This window comes from Humulus lupulus, chromosome 3, assembly GCF_963169125.1.
Source record: "Humulus lupulus chromosome 3, drHumLupu1.1, whole genome shotgun sequence".
Taxonomy (NCBI): domain Eukaryota; kingdom Viridiplantae; phylum Streptophyta; class Magnoliopsida; order Rosales; family Cannabaceae; genus Humulus; species Humulus lupulus.
Window position 1 is genome coordinate 67,542,159 of NC_084795.1, and position 17,799 is coordinate 67,559,957.

A 17,799-nucleotide genomic window follows, 5' to 3' on the forward strand; every position below is an offset into this window, starting at 1 on the left:
TTAGTGCAAATATCACTGCTGCCAATTCCAGATCATGTGTGGGATACCTCTGCTCATACTCCTTCAACTATCTCGATGCGTAGGCTATCACCTTTCCAGCTTGCATCAATACACACCCCAAACCCGCCTGGAAGCATCGCAATGGACTACAAATTCTCATTGTGGAGCGGTGATCAGTCGCCGCTTCAACTCCTTGAAACTGTTCTCACACCTGTCTGCCCACACATACTTAGTCTTATTACGTGTCAGTTTGGTCAACGGTGTCGCTATTATGGAGAATCCCTCAATGAACCACCAATAGTACCCCGCTAATCCCAAGTAACTCTTAACCTCTGGTACACTGCTCGGCCTGGGCTAATCTCTCACTGCCTCAATCTTACTTGGGTTCATCAGAATCCCCTCCTTACTGACAATATGGCCTAGAAATGTTACTTGGGGTAACCAAAACCCACACTTGCTGAACTTAGCATATAACATATTCTTTCTCAACCATTGTAGTACCAGGTGAAGATGTTGGTCATGCTCTGTCTCTAACTGATAGTACACCAGTATATCATCGATGAATACAATCACAAACTTGTCCAAATAATCCTTGAAGACCTTATTCATCAAGTCCATAAAATCTTATGGGGCATTGATTAATCCAAAGGACTTGACCAGGAATTCATAGTGTCCATACCTTGTGTGGAATGCGGTCTTTGGTATCTCCTCCTCTTTAATCCTTAACTTGTGGTAGCGTGATCGAAGGTCAATCTTGGAGAACAATGTCTTCCCAAGTAGTTGGTCAAACAAGTCGTCGATCCTGGGTAGTGGGTACTTATTCTTGATGGTCAACTTGTTCAACTCTCTATAATCAATGCACATCCTTAAGGATTCATCCTTCTTCTTGACAAACAACACTGGAGCACCCCACGGTGAAAAACTCAGTCTGATAAATCCTAAGTCCAGTAACTCCTACAACTGAATCTTCAATTCCTTCAACTCTGTCGGAGCCATTTTATATAGTGTCCTAAATACTGGCTCTGCCCCTGGCGCCAACTCTATGACTAACTCGATCTCTCAGTGTGGTGGAAACCCTGGCAAGTCTGCTGGGAACACATCAGGAAACTCACATACTAATCTGGTCCCATCCGGTCCAACCGAAACAATCCCAGAGGTATCCACGATGTTCGCTAGGAATCTTATGCAACCTTCCTGCATTAGGTCTCTAGCCTTCAGTGCCAAAATCATAGGTACTCGTGGTCCACTCACTGTCCCCACAAATACGAAGGGTACCTCCTCTTCTGGTTCAAAGGTCACCATCTTGCGCTTGCAGTCAATCGTTGCCCCGTACTTTGATAACCAATCCATCCCTAGGATCATATCAAATTCGTCCATTGCTAACTCAATCAAGTCCACAGGCAACTCTCTATTATCTGTCTCTACTGGAAATGCTCTAACCCATTTCCTAGAGACTACCAGTTCTCCAATAAGCAACAAAGTCCCGAATCCCCTAGCATACAAATCACTAGGTCTACACAAATGATATATCACTCTAGTAGATACAAATGAACGAGTAGCTCCTGAATTAATTAATGCAGTAAATGAAGAACCGGCACTAGAAATCTAACATGTCACGACCGAGGGGCTAGCCTCAGCCTCAGTCTGGGTCAAGGTAAATACTCTGGTAGGAGTGAGGTTGTCGCTCTACTTCGGTTCTTCTTTCCTGGCTTGTGGGCAATCCTTCCTCAGATGATTGATACTCCCATAAGTAAAGCAAGCTCTGATTCTGCACTCTCCTTGATGTCGTCGGCTACACTGAGGACACACTGGGAAACTCCTCTAGTTGTCTCCCCCACCCTGACGACCACTGAAAGCACCCCCTGCCTTCCTATCTGAGCCAGGAGGAACAAAAGAATCTGGGACCCTTCTCTTTTGCTCACTGGGGCCGCTACCCCAGCTAGATCTAGTAACAGGAGGCACCGTCCTTCGAGCATCATGCCTAGCAGCACCCTCTCTCCATATCTGATCCTTGGCCCCCCAACAGTAAGGGCCTTTTCCACTACTTGTGCATAGGTGGTAGTCCCCGGGTCCAATGTTATCTTGACGTCACGAGCTATCATAATGTTCAACCCTCGCACAAACCGATCTTTTCGTGCCATATCAGTAGGCACCAAGTCCTGCGCGAACTTCGCTAACCGGTCAAACTTCAAAGCATACTCTGTAACCATCATTCGGTTCTGAGTCAGATTAACGAACTCCTCCACCTTTGCAGCTCGGACTGCAACGCAACACTATAATATTTCTCGTTGAAAATGTTTATGAATTCTTCCCAAGTCATAACTATCACATCCCTCCTCTGGGACACAACTTCCCACCAGATGCAGGCGTCTTCTCTTAACATATATTTGGCACATGCCACTCTCTCATTTCCTTCCACCCTCATGAAATCCAGAATGGAAGAAATCATGTTCATTCGTTGCTCTGCTCGTAGTGGGTCTGGACCACCCTCAAACGTGAGAGGATGTTACTTCCTGAACCTCTCGTATAAGGGTTCCCACCTATTTTCCATAGCAGGCTAGGCTGGCACTTGTGCCACAGCCTGTGGAACCTGTAACCCAATACCCCGAGGAGGGGCATGTTGCCTCAACTATCGAAGCTCCTCCTCTGTTTGATTTAGTCTAGCTTCTATTTCAACAAACAATTGTTGCCAATTCTGTGGGGCAGGTGGAGGGTCCTGACCCTCGTTGTCATCCTCAACCCTATTGCCTCAGAGTCGGATCGGTCACCGAGGCATAACTGTAATATGCCTGCAATCAATGACGCCGCACATCAAGCATGATAACAACATCCAAAAATCCACCTCTCAGTTATATCAATCTATCACAATTAACAGATCAGCACATCGCACACAACATATAATATTCAAGGGGGCCATGCCCTAGCATCATGCATATATAAGCACATTCATCATGCTTTATCTATACATTCAGGAAAATAGGGCAGCTTAAACAAGCAGTTAAGCATATAATTCATTAAATACCAACCAACCCTGAGTCGAGCTTGTCACTGGCAGCGAGCGTTCGATCAATCTCTAGGAACCATAAACCTTGGCACACTCTGATACCAAGTTGTAATGCCCTACTTCCTTAGAGTCGTTACCATGTGATTTATAAATGTGCCATTAGCTCGCTAATCGAGGTATTAGGTTAAGACGTATGATTAAAATTGAAATAAAGATCCATTTGACAACATTTAATATAAAGATTTGGACATTCATTAAAATCATAAAAGTTATACATTTGGGATCCCAAAATACTGTTTAGAAAATATACAACTCAAAAATATAATTACGGTCGACCTAAGCGACAAATAAATTTATTACAATACATTTCCCAAAATAACCCTGGCCGTGGCGGCCAGGTAGGACGAAATGTACCCGTCACTCCACACTCTCCAAGTCATGGTCGGTCGACCTTTCCTTTGCCCTTACCTACACCATAGAGCATCCGTGAGCCGAAGCCCAGCAAGAAAACTCAGCATATAACATATCACATATCAATCCAACAATATACAACAAAACAGTCAGCAAACTAAACACATAATGGCCTAAGCCGACCCAGGTCCTTTACCAGGCCCTGGGTTCGCAGTCTTCACTGAGCGGGTGGATACAGCACCCTTGGAAGGTCTCGCACTAGCAGCTTGCACTCAGTGTGCTTAACGCTGATCCTGACCCCTCGCCGTACCCAGCTTCTTGCCGTTCTCGGCCTTCGCCATTCCCATCCTTCGCCGTTCTTGGCCTTCGTTGTTTCCAGCCTTCGTCGTTCAGTCATAAACATGCATAACAAAGCATAACATTCATAGATATTCACACGTATATTAAATACAATCCATAGGGCCACACCCTAAAACACAAACAATAGGGCCATGCCCTGCTCTACGGGTACGAGAGTTTTCTTACCAATGTCCCGAGCTGACTGATTACCGCGATCCCGAGCATAGTCACCTAATCTGAGCTTTGACGTAAACCTAGTCACAACGCATCCATAATAACAATCCATCAAGCCCTAAACCAAATAATAACTTTGGAATATTATTCTAGCCTCTAGGACTTTGAATTCCACTAAACCGGGTAATAGAACCCTTCCTGAGCCTTAACATTTGGGTTCTTGAGCTTAAAAACCCACACTTGCCCTTTTTCCCTATTTTGAGCCACGACCCACCCCCTAGGGTCGCGGCCCGCTACAAGTCAGAGAGTAGAGCTCTCTTTGCTGAAGGACACAGGCTACAGCGTGTCTTACCCTGCGCCGCGGTGCCTGGGCAATCTCAGGGGCTCCCCAGATCCTTTCACCACACGGGTCGCGATGCCTGTAGAATAGGGTTTTGGCCTGAGCCCCAGAAACCAGCCATTTTCCCTATGTTTTCCTCAAGCCTAAATCCATAATTCATACTCCAAACACCAGCCAAACTTAGAATTAAGCCTAGAATCCTCATTCACACAACCTAAACATCTCAACAATTTAGAAACAATTGCATATCCTCACTAAACACTCAAAACCAAACCAAAATCCAACTCCCATGCAAGCTTAAAGTTCTGACAGAATTCAACAGAATAAACAACTTAAAATTCTTACCTCTAAGATATCTCCAATCCCCGAGCCGATTCCCAAACACAGCAAACCTTCAATCCTTCAATTTCTTAGCCTCAAGTCCTCAAAACTCAACAAATTCCAAGCACCAAAGAGAGGGAGAGAGAAAGCCGAGTGAGAAAGAGTATTGAGAGTTCCTACTTTTTGTCTTTTCTTAATTCTAGAAGTGTATTCTTTTTTTTTTATCAGTTAAGCCTATCCTCACCAACCTAAGTCCCCAAAATGCCCAAAATACCCTTAAGTCTATCTTAATCCTTTAGTGCCACCAAGGGAAATCCCGTCATTTGCAACATCTCGCTAAATCCTCGAGTGTTCCTATAAATCCACATTTAATCCTGACATACTTAATCAGCCACTAAAGCACTACCCATTACCCGGTGAATCCCAAACACCAATTGTGTTCCCAAAATACCCCTAGGCTCCTCCCGAGCCAGGTATTCGACCCCGTTGTGACTATTTAGCTAATTCGCCCCCTAGGACCGTCTCAGACCGTACACCACAAATATATCATCAGACTCTTGTGGTATCAAGCACAACATACAAATATATTGCATTTATGCCCTCAACGGGCCATAATTACAAATATTCCCCTAATAACCAAATTGGGCTCTCATGCATATTTAATTCACCTAAACATGCATTTCTAATCATATAATCATTAAATTCACGTATTGGCATAATTAAATCAATAATTGCCCTCCCGGCACGCTAATCAAGGCCCTAAGCCTTATTAGCAAAATTGGGATGCTACATGTATGACCTTAACATTTCAGGTACAAAAAGAAGATAATTGTGGCTGGACCTAAGGTGTTCAAAAATGTATGATGAGCCTAAGTTGATGTCCGGTAGGCTCGGTTGCCAAAATTGTATGACAGACTTATGTCTGGGGCTTAATTGCCACCCCTATATAAGCACTTATCTTTCTCTTATACATGTCTTGTTATTATGACATATGATTATGATTATGGCCTATGACTATGACCAATGATTATGACATCTTATGACCTATGGTTAAGATCTAGATTATGTTTATGGTTTAGGGTATTATGAACTTTTGTATGAGTTGTGATATGTCTATTATGATTACTTGTTATATGACTTTTGTTTGTATTTTCTTTACTGGGCTTAGAAGCTCACTCCTTATTATGTTGTTGTGTAGACAATTGAGGATAGAAATGTCGGTGGCGAGTGGGACCTAAGAGCTTAGTGATGTATTCGTGGGGACCATAGCCGAGGAATGATCTAGCGAGCCTATTTTATTAAAGCATTTTCTTTTAAGTTTTATTTTTATATCTTAATGTTGCTCATTTTATTTTGTTACAAACCTTATTTTATTTTTGTAAAGACACAGGATCCCTTTGCTTATTATGATTTTCTTAAATAAAGGAGCAATATTTATGTTTATGATCCAACATTGTGTTCTCAATAATATTATGAGAAATTAGGGTGTTGCAATCTAGCTACGACATATGTCGTTGCTAGATCCTTTGTTATATCAGGGGCTTCGTCTTCCCTATTTCATTTTAGACGGAAAAAAAAAACCAAAGCTTTTTCTATTCCTATAGCTCCACCACACCTCCACTGTTGATCACCCAAACTTCGGGCTCTTCCTCTTTCTCTCTGACACACCTCCTCTGTCGCACTAGTCCCTAAGGGTAAGTTTTTTCCTATAGCCATTTTTTATTTCTCACTTTCTCTCTCTAAAAATCTCTCTATCTCTCTCACCTTTGAGCGCCACCACAGAGCTTCCCAAGCTCCGAATCGACGACCACGTCTGCCACAACTAAAATCTAAATATATGTATAGATTTTTTTCTTTTTAATTTTTTTTATATGGATGAAGAAGACCACCACCATCGTCCACCTCCATTGGCCACCACCAAGGTATTTATATATAATTTAATTTTTAATTATATATTTTTTATGTTTTTTTTTATATATTGTGATTCTATTAGAAAATGTATTATGTGGTATTAGTATTTTTTAGTTGTTTTTGTTTTTATTTTTTAGGATTGAATTCTAAGTAATTAGTTAGATGTAAAAAAATTAGTATATTAAAAAAATATGATTTTGGTGCGAAATTGTATATAAAATTTAGATTATCCTTATTTAAGAAATATAATTTTAGAAAATGTATTTTATATTGTTAGTTTTGATTAGTTATTTTTTTTAGAATGAATTGTTATTGTTAGCTTTTTAAATAAATATATAGATTAGTGTCGTTGCAAGATCAGTAGGTAGTCGTCATTAGAAGTCCATGGTTATTTAATATTGTGTGATCTCCAACGATGAAAACAATACCTTCTAGCTAGCGACAACATATTTCGTAGCAACAAGCTCAGGCGATGATAAATTCGCCATTGTTGCTAGAAAGTAGCTTCTAGCGACTGATTTCTAGCGATTATATGCAGTTGTTAGATCTTCCATTGACAAAAAACTCGTATTTTGTAACGAAAAAATTTCATCATTAAATCCAAATTTTATGTAGTGATTATAAACCAATGAAGAAAAAAGTAGCAAAATTATTAATACATTAAAATTTTAGGTTTGTAATTATTTTAAAGTTGGATTTTAAATTTTGGAAAATTAAATTAATTTTTTAATATATTAGATATATAATGTAACTAATATAAAGACATTTTTATAATATTAAAAAGGAAAATTAGCAGCTAAAATCAGTAAGTGTTCTAAAGGTTGCACATAAATCACTAAGTAGTTTTTTTGTTACAAAAATCAGTAAGTAGTTTAAAATGTTACACTTAAGTTGCTAAGTAGTTTTTTTATTTTTTGCAGTAAAATTCAGTGAGTAGTCTGAAATGTTGCTCTTAAGTCACTTATTAATTTGTTGTTGCAAAAGTCATATTTTACATCAATTTTGTCTCAATTTTAATTAATTAATAAAAATCTAAAAATATATATTTCTAACTTAAAAAGAAATATTTTAAATATGATTTAAATATAAAAAATATTTTAAAACTTCTAAGATGAAAAAATTATTTAATTTTACTTAAACTAAGTTTGAATTCAATTTAAAATTCCAAATTAGTTTAGCAAACCAAAAAAAAAATCAAAATCACAAATGAAAACTAACATCTTAAATCAAAATCATCCAAAATCAACATCAAACATCTTAATCAAAACATGAAAGTCCAATCATCCCCAACCAAAAACTTGACGCCATCTGTCATCAATCAAGCTCCAAATCCACCACTACTTCACATCAATCCACCTCATCCAATATCTCGTGTCGATCTCACCATGCCCAATGCCACGGGCCGACATTCTGACAATGGAAATGCCCGTGCAGCACCTTGACTCCTCTGAGCCAAGGCCAGCCTTCCAACCATTTGAATAACAATGGGCACATTTTTCGCGCGATCGTGTGCCTCTGCACACTTCCGTCTCTCGAACAACTCTCGTTGAGTCATGTCTTCAAGAATCTATGAGTACATCTGCGCATCAAAGCTCTCTAGCTAAGATACTCACACTGTCCATAGGTTCTCACTACGACAAGGCAAATCTCAAAATTGATGCTCACCCAGACATTCGAAAGCCAAGGTAGCATGTGTGGCCAAGAGCCAACACCAAGCTGACGTACCAACACCTCTCGTCATATGCCCCATTCGATACTATCTGAATGTCACGGTACAAGGACTCTCATATGTCCATGGTCCAATCCTCAAGGCACCATGCCTTCACTCATGTTGGCAGGCCCCTGAGACTCGTTGACAGACTAGTAGCACACGCTGGACCTCTGTCCTTCTCAAGCATTGTGCACCCTTCAATGCATGTATGCTAACAAGTCCCACAAATGACTTCCCATGTCATCTCGTGTCCAGACTCGTTGCCATGGCACACCACGATATCTCTTGGAGGTTTGGGCCACGTTTGATGCAAGCAGCATACCAGCAAACCAAGGGAACCGTATTCATAAACCTCTAGGATCACACTTCAATGCACTACCGGGGTAGCTTTGCAATGTCAATGAGTACTCCTACTCATGGAGACATATGAATCCCCTCGTGGTCCTCAAATGCCCGCCCTACTAGCCCTCCAAAATAGTAGTAGCTCACTTGACGTACCTACGCCAGGGGGTGGTGGAGAACTGACACCAGGTGCTCCCCCTACAAAGAGCCTTATGAACTTTTAGCCTTCTACCAAGAACATATATGATTTTTGGTTGGGAGACATATTTGGGTCTCAGATCGTCAATTCTCTGAGTCTCGCAAATCCAATCACATGATTACGTTCATTGACCCTTCAATATAGGAACCACCAAGTTTCGTCCATTTCAGGGAAATATTGAAGATATTTACAAAAATGTCACTGTCGTACAAATTGTTGGGGTTTATACTTTGCAAATCAACAATTAATAGTCGGAATAGTTCAATATTAGTAACCCTAATCACTAAGCAAGAACTTTATTCAAAGCATGAATATAAATCTTGATAATCAAATAAACATGTTCATAATATGAATATCAATCTTGAATATAAGAAACTAAATGATGATAAGATGAACTTAGATACATTTAATCATCAATACTAATAATGAAAACACAATAGAATGACAAAATACAAGATTATAACAAAATATTAGATTATGGTGAGAGAGAGATAACCTTTGTATTGAGCAACTTGAATCTTCAAACTTGAGGAACTTCTAAGGCTTATACACAATAAGAATATTGTTGTCCAAAATCTCTATTCCAAGTCTTCCCTTATTGCTTGAAGCTTCAACTAAGTAGAATGAGATTTGGGATTTAACAAGCCTTGAAACTCATCCAAGTCAAGCAATGCTTGATGAGTTTCCTCGAGAAAACTAGTAATCTTGATAGCTATAGAGGGAGGGTTTTAGAGAGAGAGAGAGAGAGAGATGAGTGATCAACCCACCAATTAACTCATATAAACCCCTTAAATAGTATAGGACCCTCATTAGACTCAACCGATGAGATTAGAGCATTTAAATTTAAGTTTTTGAGTTATTTTACATAACTGTATAGACCTTTCATAACAACCTAGGCGACCCATCACCTAGCACCAGGCGATACGTCACCCTATACCAGACGACGCGTTGCCTGGTACTTCTCTCTTAAGGGTTTTGAGAGCCCAGGCGACGTATCGTCGATGCCTCTATAATACGGCTCCATGAGATGTCTTAAAACATCTCCAAATGCTCCCAAAATTTTTGGGTACTCTTATACACTACAAATAAACATTTTGGACCCAAAAGTTTGATTTAAAAATGCCTATACTTAAAGTCAACTTTCACATGTTGAATTTTGTGAAATCATTATTGTTTTAGCACCTCTTCGTGCCTAAACAATTCCACCATGTATTTAACCAATCTCAACATTCTCCCACTTGGTTAAATACATCCTCTCTTTTCCATCCAACGATATTAGCGCATAAAGTAAAGTACCTTTTGGGTTTTAACTTTTCCTTAGTGAAAACACTACAAAGCTTAAATCGAAATGCTAAGGTATTCGGGAAAGAATGAACCCGTCATTCCTAGTGATAAAAATCGGTAATGTCTCACACACCTCTATCTGATTACTTGTGTATTTCCACTGTTCGCGCTTAGCACTTTTAATGGCCTTGTACTCATCCATTTCATGAACTTTCCGAGGAGAAACTCCAACTCCCTTGAGAAGCGGCACCACCTTTAAGTTCACATAGGTGAAGTTCTTACAACATTTTTGCTACCTTTATAGATGCTTGTTGCACACAACTGAACTTCATTAAAAGCCCTAGGCTTAACCCTCACTCGGTAGCAACCAACATTAACCATCCTTGGATGGAACTCATGACTATGTTAGTGTTGAAACTATTCACTCAATGACTTGTTCTTACCCATTGAACGTTTGCCCCTGACGTATACAAGTTTGGAGTTGGGTTGTTATCATTGATGAATATATTATTTTAGGAGTTTCAGTCCCATCCCTTTTGAAGTGGAACTTACTAACCTCTTTGCAAGAGGTTTTGTAAATGGATTTGCTAAGTTCTCACTTGTCTTTATACATGAGATCAATATGATTCCTCCTCAAATCAATTGTCTCACATACTCATGACTTATTAGACTTATATATCTAGACTTCTCATGTCATTATAAGCTCTAGATAATGTGGCTTGTTTATCACCATTGGGATATTCTTCATGAAATCCCTAAGCCACTTGGCCTCTTTGCCATTTTTCGCTAGAGCTATAAACTCATTCTTCATGGTTGAGTGAAATATATGTTTGTTTCTTTGGGCCCTAAGAAACTGCTCCTCGTTTGAGCACAACACCCAACTGATGGGAAGAGATTGTCTCCCACACTTGATATCCGACTTGCATCAGAGTATCCCTCAAGGATCTTAGAAAACATTGGAGATCTAGCTTCTTGGTCCTCTATAGGTACCCTAGAATTCTCTCAATTTTCTTCCAATGTTCAATACTTGAATTTCTAGTAAACCTACTTAGTCTACTAAATGCAATATCTGCTCTTGTATAATGAGCGACGTACATTAGACTCCCTAATGAACTTGCATACTCAAGTTGAGTCATCAGCCTACCATTATTCTTTCCAAGCTTTATGCTTGAATCGAATGGTATATTATCCTCTTTGATTTTGAGATTACTAAACTTGTCATGCACTTTCTCGACAAAGTGATCTTGACTTAAGGCATAACCCCCACTGTTCCTTCTCACTTTTATACCGAAGAAGGTATCGACCTCTCAAAGGTCCTTCATCTAAAAAGTGGAAGATAAAAACTTCTTCGTTTCTATTATGCCTCTCATCTCATTACTCAAAATCAACAATCATCAATATATAGACACACCAAGATGACATAGCCATTACAAGCCTTAAGAGTATAAGCACTTGTCCATTATTGTGTCTACATCCATCTGAAACAATTGCTTTATCAAACCTCTTATGTCATTGTTTTGGTGCTTATTTTAAATCATATAAAGATTTAACAAGCCTATACACTTTATGTTCATTTCTCCTTAGAAAAAAACCTTCTGGTTGTTCCATATAATCTCCTCAGCGAGATCTCCATTTAGGAATGTCATTTTTGACATCCACTTCATGAACATATAGGTTATATATTGATGATAATGCAAATAGTACTCTTATAGTGGTTGTCCCAACAATCGGTGCATATGTGTCAAAATAATCGATTCATTCCTTTATTTAACCCTTTAGCTACTCATCTAGCTTTGAAAGATTGTATATGTCATCGGTGTGATATTTCCTCCGAAATACCCACTTGCACCTAATTGGTTTTGAACCTTGTGAAAGGTCTACCAATTCCCATGTATGGTTTGACATAATTGAATCCATCTCATCATTTATTGTCTTCTTCCAAAGAACATAGTCTCTCAAAGACATTTCTTCTTGGTCGGTTTTGGGATCATCCTTAACTTGAAGAATCATAGGAAATTTCCATGTGACTTCTTCAAGCTTATCATAGTGTATCTCTACTAGAGAAAATTTCTCATTTGATCCCAACTCTTTACGCCTTTGGCTTCTCCGAGGCAATATAGGTTGCTCATCAACCTTTGGATATTTTTCTTTAAGAGATTCTCCAACACCTATGGGTTTTTGAGAATTGCTATCACAATAACATATTCTCAAAGAAATCCACTTCTCTTGATTCAATTATCACATTAGACTCCAAACCTAATAGCATATAGGATTTGCTGTTTGAGGCATAACCAACAAATGCACACTTTACGACCATTGGACCCAACTTGGTTCTTTTAGGCTTCGTTCTCTTGCAATAAGCAAGGCACCCCCACACTTTAAGTAGCCTAGGTTAGGCTTCTTTCCTCTCCATAACTCATATGGAGATACATTGTTCTTTTTCATAGGAATTCGATTCAATATATGACACGCAACAAGCAAAGCTTCACCCCACAAATTATAACACAATTTTGCATGTAAAATCATAGAGCTAATCATCTCAAGATAAGTCCTGTTATTTCTTTTATCTATTCCATATTGTTGTAGAGTGTATGATGCAATACATTCATGTATAATATCATGTTATTCATAAAACACATTGAAATTATTTGAAAAATATTCACCACCTCTATCACTTCTAAGGGTCTTTATTTTCCTTTCCAATTGATTTTATACTTCAACTTTATAGATTTTAAATGCATTAAATGCCTCATCCTTACTCTTAAGCAAATGCACATAAGTATATCTACAACAATAATCTATAAAAATCATGAAATATATATTTCATTTTCTAGTCAACGTGCCATTCAATTCACATAAATCACTATGTATTAATCTAGCAAGTTTGAACATCTATCAACCCTTGAAAAATGTTTCTTTACCATTTTAAATTTTAACACATATTGGCATTTATCATGCTCATTCACATCACAATTAATCAATCCACATTTAATAACTCTTTTAATTGTGCTATAACCTATATGAGAAAGTCTATTATGCCACAAAGTAATAGAACTAGAATTAATCACATTACAAGATTTAGATGCCATATCATTATTGTCACTATACAGAGTATAAAGTTTTATCATTTCATCACATGTATAACCAATTCCCACAAAAAGTGTCAAATTTAATCATATTGAGTTTATCGAATTCAAACACCATTTTGATACCGGATTTACTCAATAGACTTCCACTCATAATGTTTCTAGTCATATCATGGTGGCACAAGTATCATACCACCATCATTGTACCTTTCCTTGGGTTGCATTAACTTCACTCAAGGTTGCAATGATCTCAACATTAAGTGCATTGGCCTTGGTATCTTTACTTAGGTTTGCAATGAGCTCAGCATCAAATGCATTGACCTTAGTATCTTCACTTTCTTTTGCAATGATCTCATCGTCAATTGCATTGACATGTTCACCTGATCTTAAGGTTGCATTAGTCTCATCACTACATGCATGAACCATGCAAATTCTCTTTAGGGTTATCATACATTCCTCATCGAATGTATTATTCTCAATTAGGGTTACAATACATTCCTCATTAAATGTATTAAATTTAATTAAAGTCACAAAGATCTCATCATCAATTGAAGTGACTAAATTAAATTTATTTAGAAGTGCAATGATCTCAACATCAATTGCCTTAACCCTAATCTTATCATGGTTAATTTTACAATTACCATATCTCATATGATGATTAATAACTTTACAAACAAAACAAGTATAATAATAAAACTTGAATTGTTTATTAACATTTACCATTGTACTCTTAACATAAACAATAATCTCAAACTCACAAAAATATGGCAGCAAACACATTTTATTCAAATTATTAAAATCTACACATTTAGATATAGGGATTTGATGATAACAATCTTCTTAAGCATGTAATCCCATTGAGTTGTCTCATCCTTTGTTGAAGAAGACTTTGAATCCATATCCACATTCATGTAGAGCATATCTAAATAGAACTTTCTTTGATATTTCATGGTCTTGTGTTCAACAGAAACCAAATCTTGAAGCAATGATTTAAAAGTTGTAGAAGATGAACCAATTTCCCTCATTGTTGATTATGAAAAAACACAAAAAATGAAAGTAGTTGGAATAGAGATTTTGATTGTTGGGAATATATGGTTGTATACTTTGCAAATCAACAATTAAATATTGGAATAATTCAATATTTGAAACCCTAATCACTAAGCAAGAACCTTATTCAAAGCATGAATATAAATTTTGATAATCAAATAAACATGTTCATAATATGAATGTCAATCTTGAATATAAGAAACTAAATGATTAAATGATGATAAGATGAACTTAGATACATTTAATCATCAATACTAACAATGAAAACACAATAGAATGACAAAATACAATATTAGAGTTAGAGAGATATAACATTGGTATTGAGCAACTTGAATCTTCAAAATCAAGGAACTTTTAAGGCTTATATACAATAAGAATATTGTTGTCCAAAATCTATACTCCAAGCCTTCCATTGTTGCTTGAAGCTTCAACTAAGTAGAATGAGATTTAGGATTTAACAAGCCTTGAAACCCATGCAAGTCAATCAATGCTTGATGAGTTTCTTGGAGAAAACTAATAATCTTGATAGATAGAGAGAGAGGGTTTTAGAGAGATAGAGAGAGATGAGTGATCAATCCACCAATTAACTCATATGAAACCCTAAAATAGTATAGGACCCTCATTAGACTCAAACAATAAGATTAGAGCATTTAAATTTAAGTTTCGGAGCTATTTTACATAACTATACGAACTTTCAGTAATAGGCTAGGTGACACATCACCTGGCACCAGGCGATACGTCACCCTATACTAGGTGACGCATCACCTGTTACTTCTTCTCTAGGGTTTTGAGAGCACAGGCGACGCGTTGCCTCTTAGGAGGCGACGTATCACCAATGCCTCTATAATACAGCTCCATGAGATGTCTTAAAACACCTCCAAATGCTCCCAACTTTTTGGGTACTCTTATATACTCCAAATAAACATTTTGGACCCAAAATTTTGATTTAAAAATGCCTATACTCAAAGTCAACTTTCACATGTTGACTTTTGTGAAATCGTTATTGTTTTAGCACATCTTCGTGCCTAAACAATTCCACCATGTATTTAACCAATCTGAACACAAACTAGGCATCAGTATGCTCACCATCTTGCACCCTTGCGTGTGCATCTGACCAAGCACAAACCTAGCTTGTAACATGCCTTCAAGGTTGACAAGTTACAGTCTCCCCACTTCGCGCTTCATCCGAATCTCAAGTATACACTAGTCCCTCTACGACTGTAGAATCACCCACTTGGTGACAATCTCCCACTCCAGTCTTGGACTCGATCAAAGACCATGTGCCACTGTCGTTATCCAAATTCATCTAATGAAGTAGTGTCTCTACACTCGAATACTCCTTGAACACATGAACTCTTCTCAGTCCATCACAACGCCCCTCCAATCAACCAAGTAGCCCTTGCAACATTGACCCCGAAGAAAACACTATACCTTCCCCGTCAATCTTCCAATGCATACTCTTATTGACAAGGACAATGTAATGTGCACCCCCGCAGGATGAGGTTTGCAAACCAACCATTCCCAACGGCACCTACGAAACACGCTTCGACTGAAGACATATCCTTCTTAGATAAGTCTCTCTAGACATTTCTAATGTGTCCATTTCCGGACACATCACTCATGCCAATTGTAGCCTTTATGCAGCATCTAGTGCACACTTGCACACAGACTTCGCGAAGTAGTCTCTCTAACTTTTGGCCCTCCAGCCCTGCTGCATCTCTACGGCTTGATGCAAACGACCCCTTATGACCGTAAACTCAATTTCTCCTCTGAAATTATTTTTCCAAGCTCCAACAATGTTGTGACCAATGATCTATTCATCATTCAAAACCACGCAGTAAAGCTTTGGCTCTTGTTAATGCTAGCTCTCTAGCACTGTGCTCCAAGTTCTATCCCCAAATCAATTATGCGTCCCTCTAAACAACTTACTAAATCTTGACCAACTTGGCTACACACTACCTCACTCTTGAGGTTTGAAGTCATCCCCAATCCAATCTCATCGTCATATGTTCTCTTAATCATTCAACTTGTGTTCCCATAAATACATGTCCCCATAAAACACGAAACATGCCCCATAACATGCTGCAAAACCTGCCCAATCTTGATCTCAGTCTAAGCCAATGCATAGTGTCTATCTGCGGCTTTACTTGGTCCCTTGGCCCACTCGCAACAGTCATGCGTGCTTTCGCACTGTACAACCCATCTGTTGTTGTGTTTCCTCCTAGATTCACACACCAAAACTGAACAAGTACCTTGACTCTTCGAACATATGAATTAGTGGGCTCCCCCACTTAAACTTGGGAATAACTTCCTTAGAGGCGTACCTTTCCTTAAGGCATAGCTCACAAGCTAACCGCTTTTACACTGTGATCCCTCCATTCTCCTAGTCATTTTTATGATGAAGGTGTTGATCTAATGCCTCGGTCATTCTGACTCTGTCCCACGACATCTCTAGGTTGTCTTAGTACCTGAGTCTTACTAACTTTTACCCTAGGCCAATGTTGCACTGATGTTACCTTAGTCCCTGAGTCTAGCTAACTTTCACCCTAGGTAACTTAGCTCTGTCCATGGCTCTGAGTCTTGACTTTACATTCTGAACAACAGTTGATCTCAATCATAACTCATCTCGATGCTTTTGTAATGGAACATTGGCTTGTTATTTGTATGTTTGAACAGTGAAGGTCTCTCCCCCACTTCAACTGTTGAGGTCCTCAACAACTTTCCCACGTGCAAGAACATCCTACCACCCCAACTCTTCATGCACACAATAAATCTAGAAGTGCACCCCGCAGGATGTGACTCTCGAGCCAACTACTTGATGTAGCACCACTGTCAATTCCCATATGTGCGCATTGTCCACATAGCCATCCAATTGATCCATCATACTAGCATCTCGCCCCCCCCCCCCTAGGCTTCCAGAAGCACTAAGTTCCTCTCGACGTAGCCCTCTCTAGCCACATGGAAACTCCTATACCATTCTGACCTCCGAACACGGTCTCCTCAGCCCTACTAACATTTGATGCTGATATTCCACAACTTAGCATCTCCTTTGATGCCTTAGTGTTGCTCACATCAGCTAATGTCTTTGTGAGCCAACATGTCCCACACAATTTTCTCGACGCCTCCCTTCTGGGTCAAATTAAGATAACATGTGAACACCTCCAAGTACAATCATCCTCTAACAACCACGACCACTGCCACCTTGGTCTCCTTGTGATGCTCTTTAGCACATAAGTAGCAACTGAAGCATTCAATATCCATCTCTATTTTATTCATCAAAGTTGTCCACTCTCGATCACTTTCGTGACTAATAAGTGTTTGACGAACACTATCATACTTCCACACTCTTGCCCCCGAGTTTCCTCTTCAACAAAAGCGCCTCTTGCGGCTTACAATGTCACTCAAGAAAACCCGGCGTAGTGCACCAAGTATATAGTTGTGACCTCTCGATCAAACCTTAACCCACGTCTACAAGTTCCAAACTCTTCTGTAGCGCCCCTCCACAATGGCACATGGTTGTTGTTTTTCCAGCATCACTGAACTTTTGATTCGAAGCAACCATAACATGTCTCATTTCTAGGATGTCTAATATTCCCACAAAGAAGAGCAACCAAGTCTCATTCCGTCTCA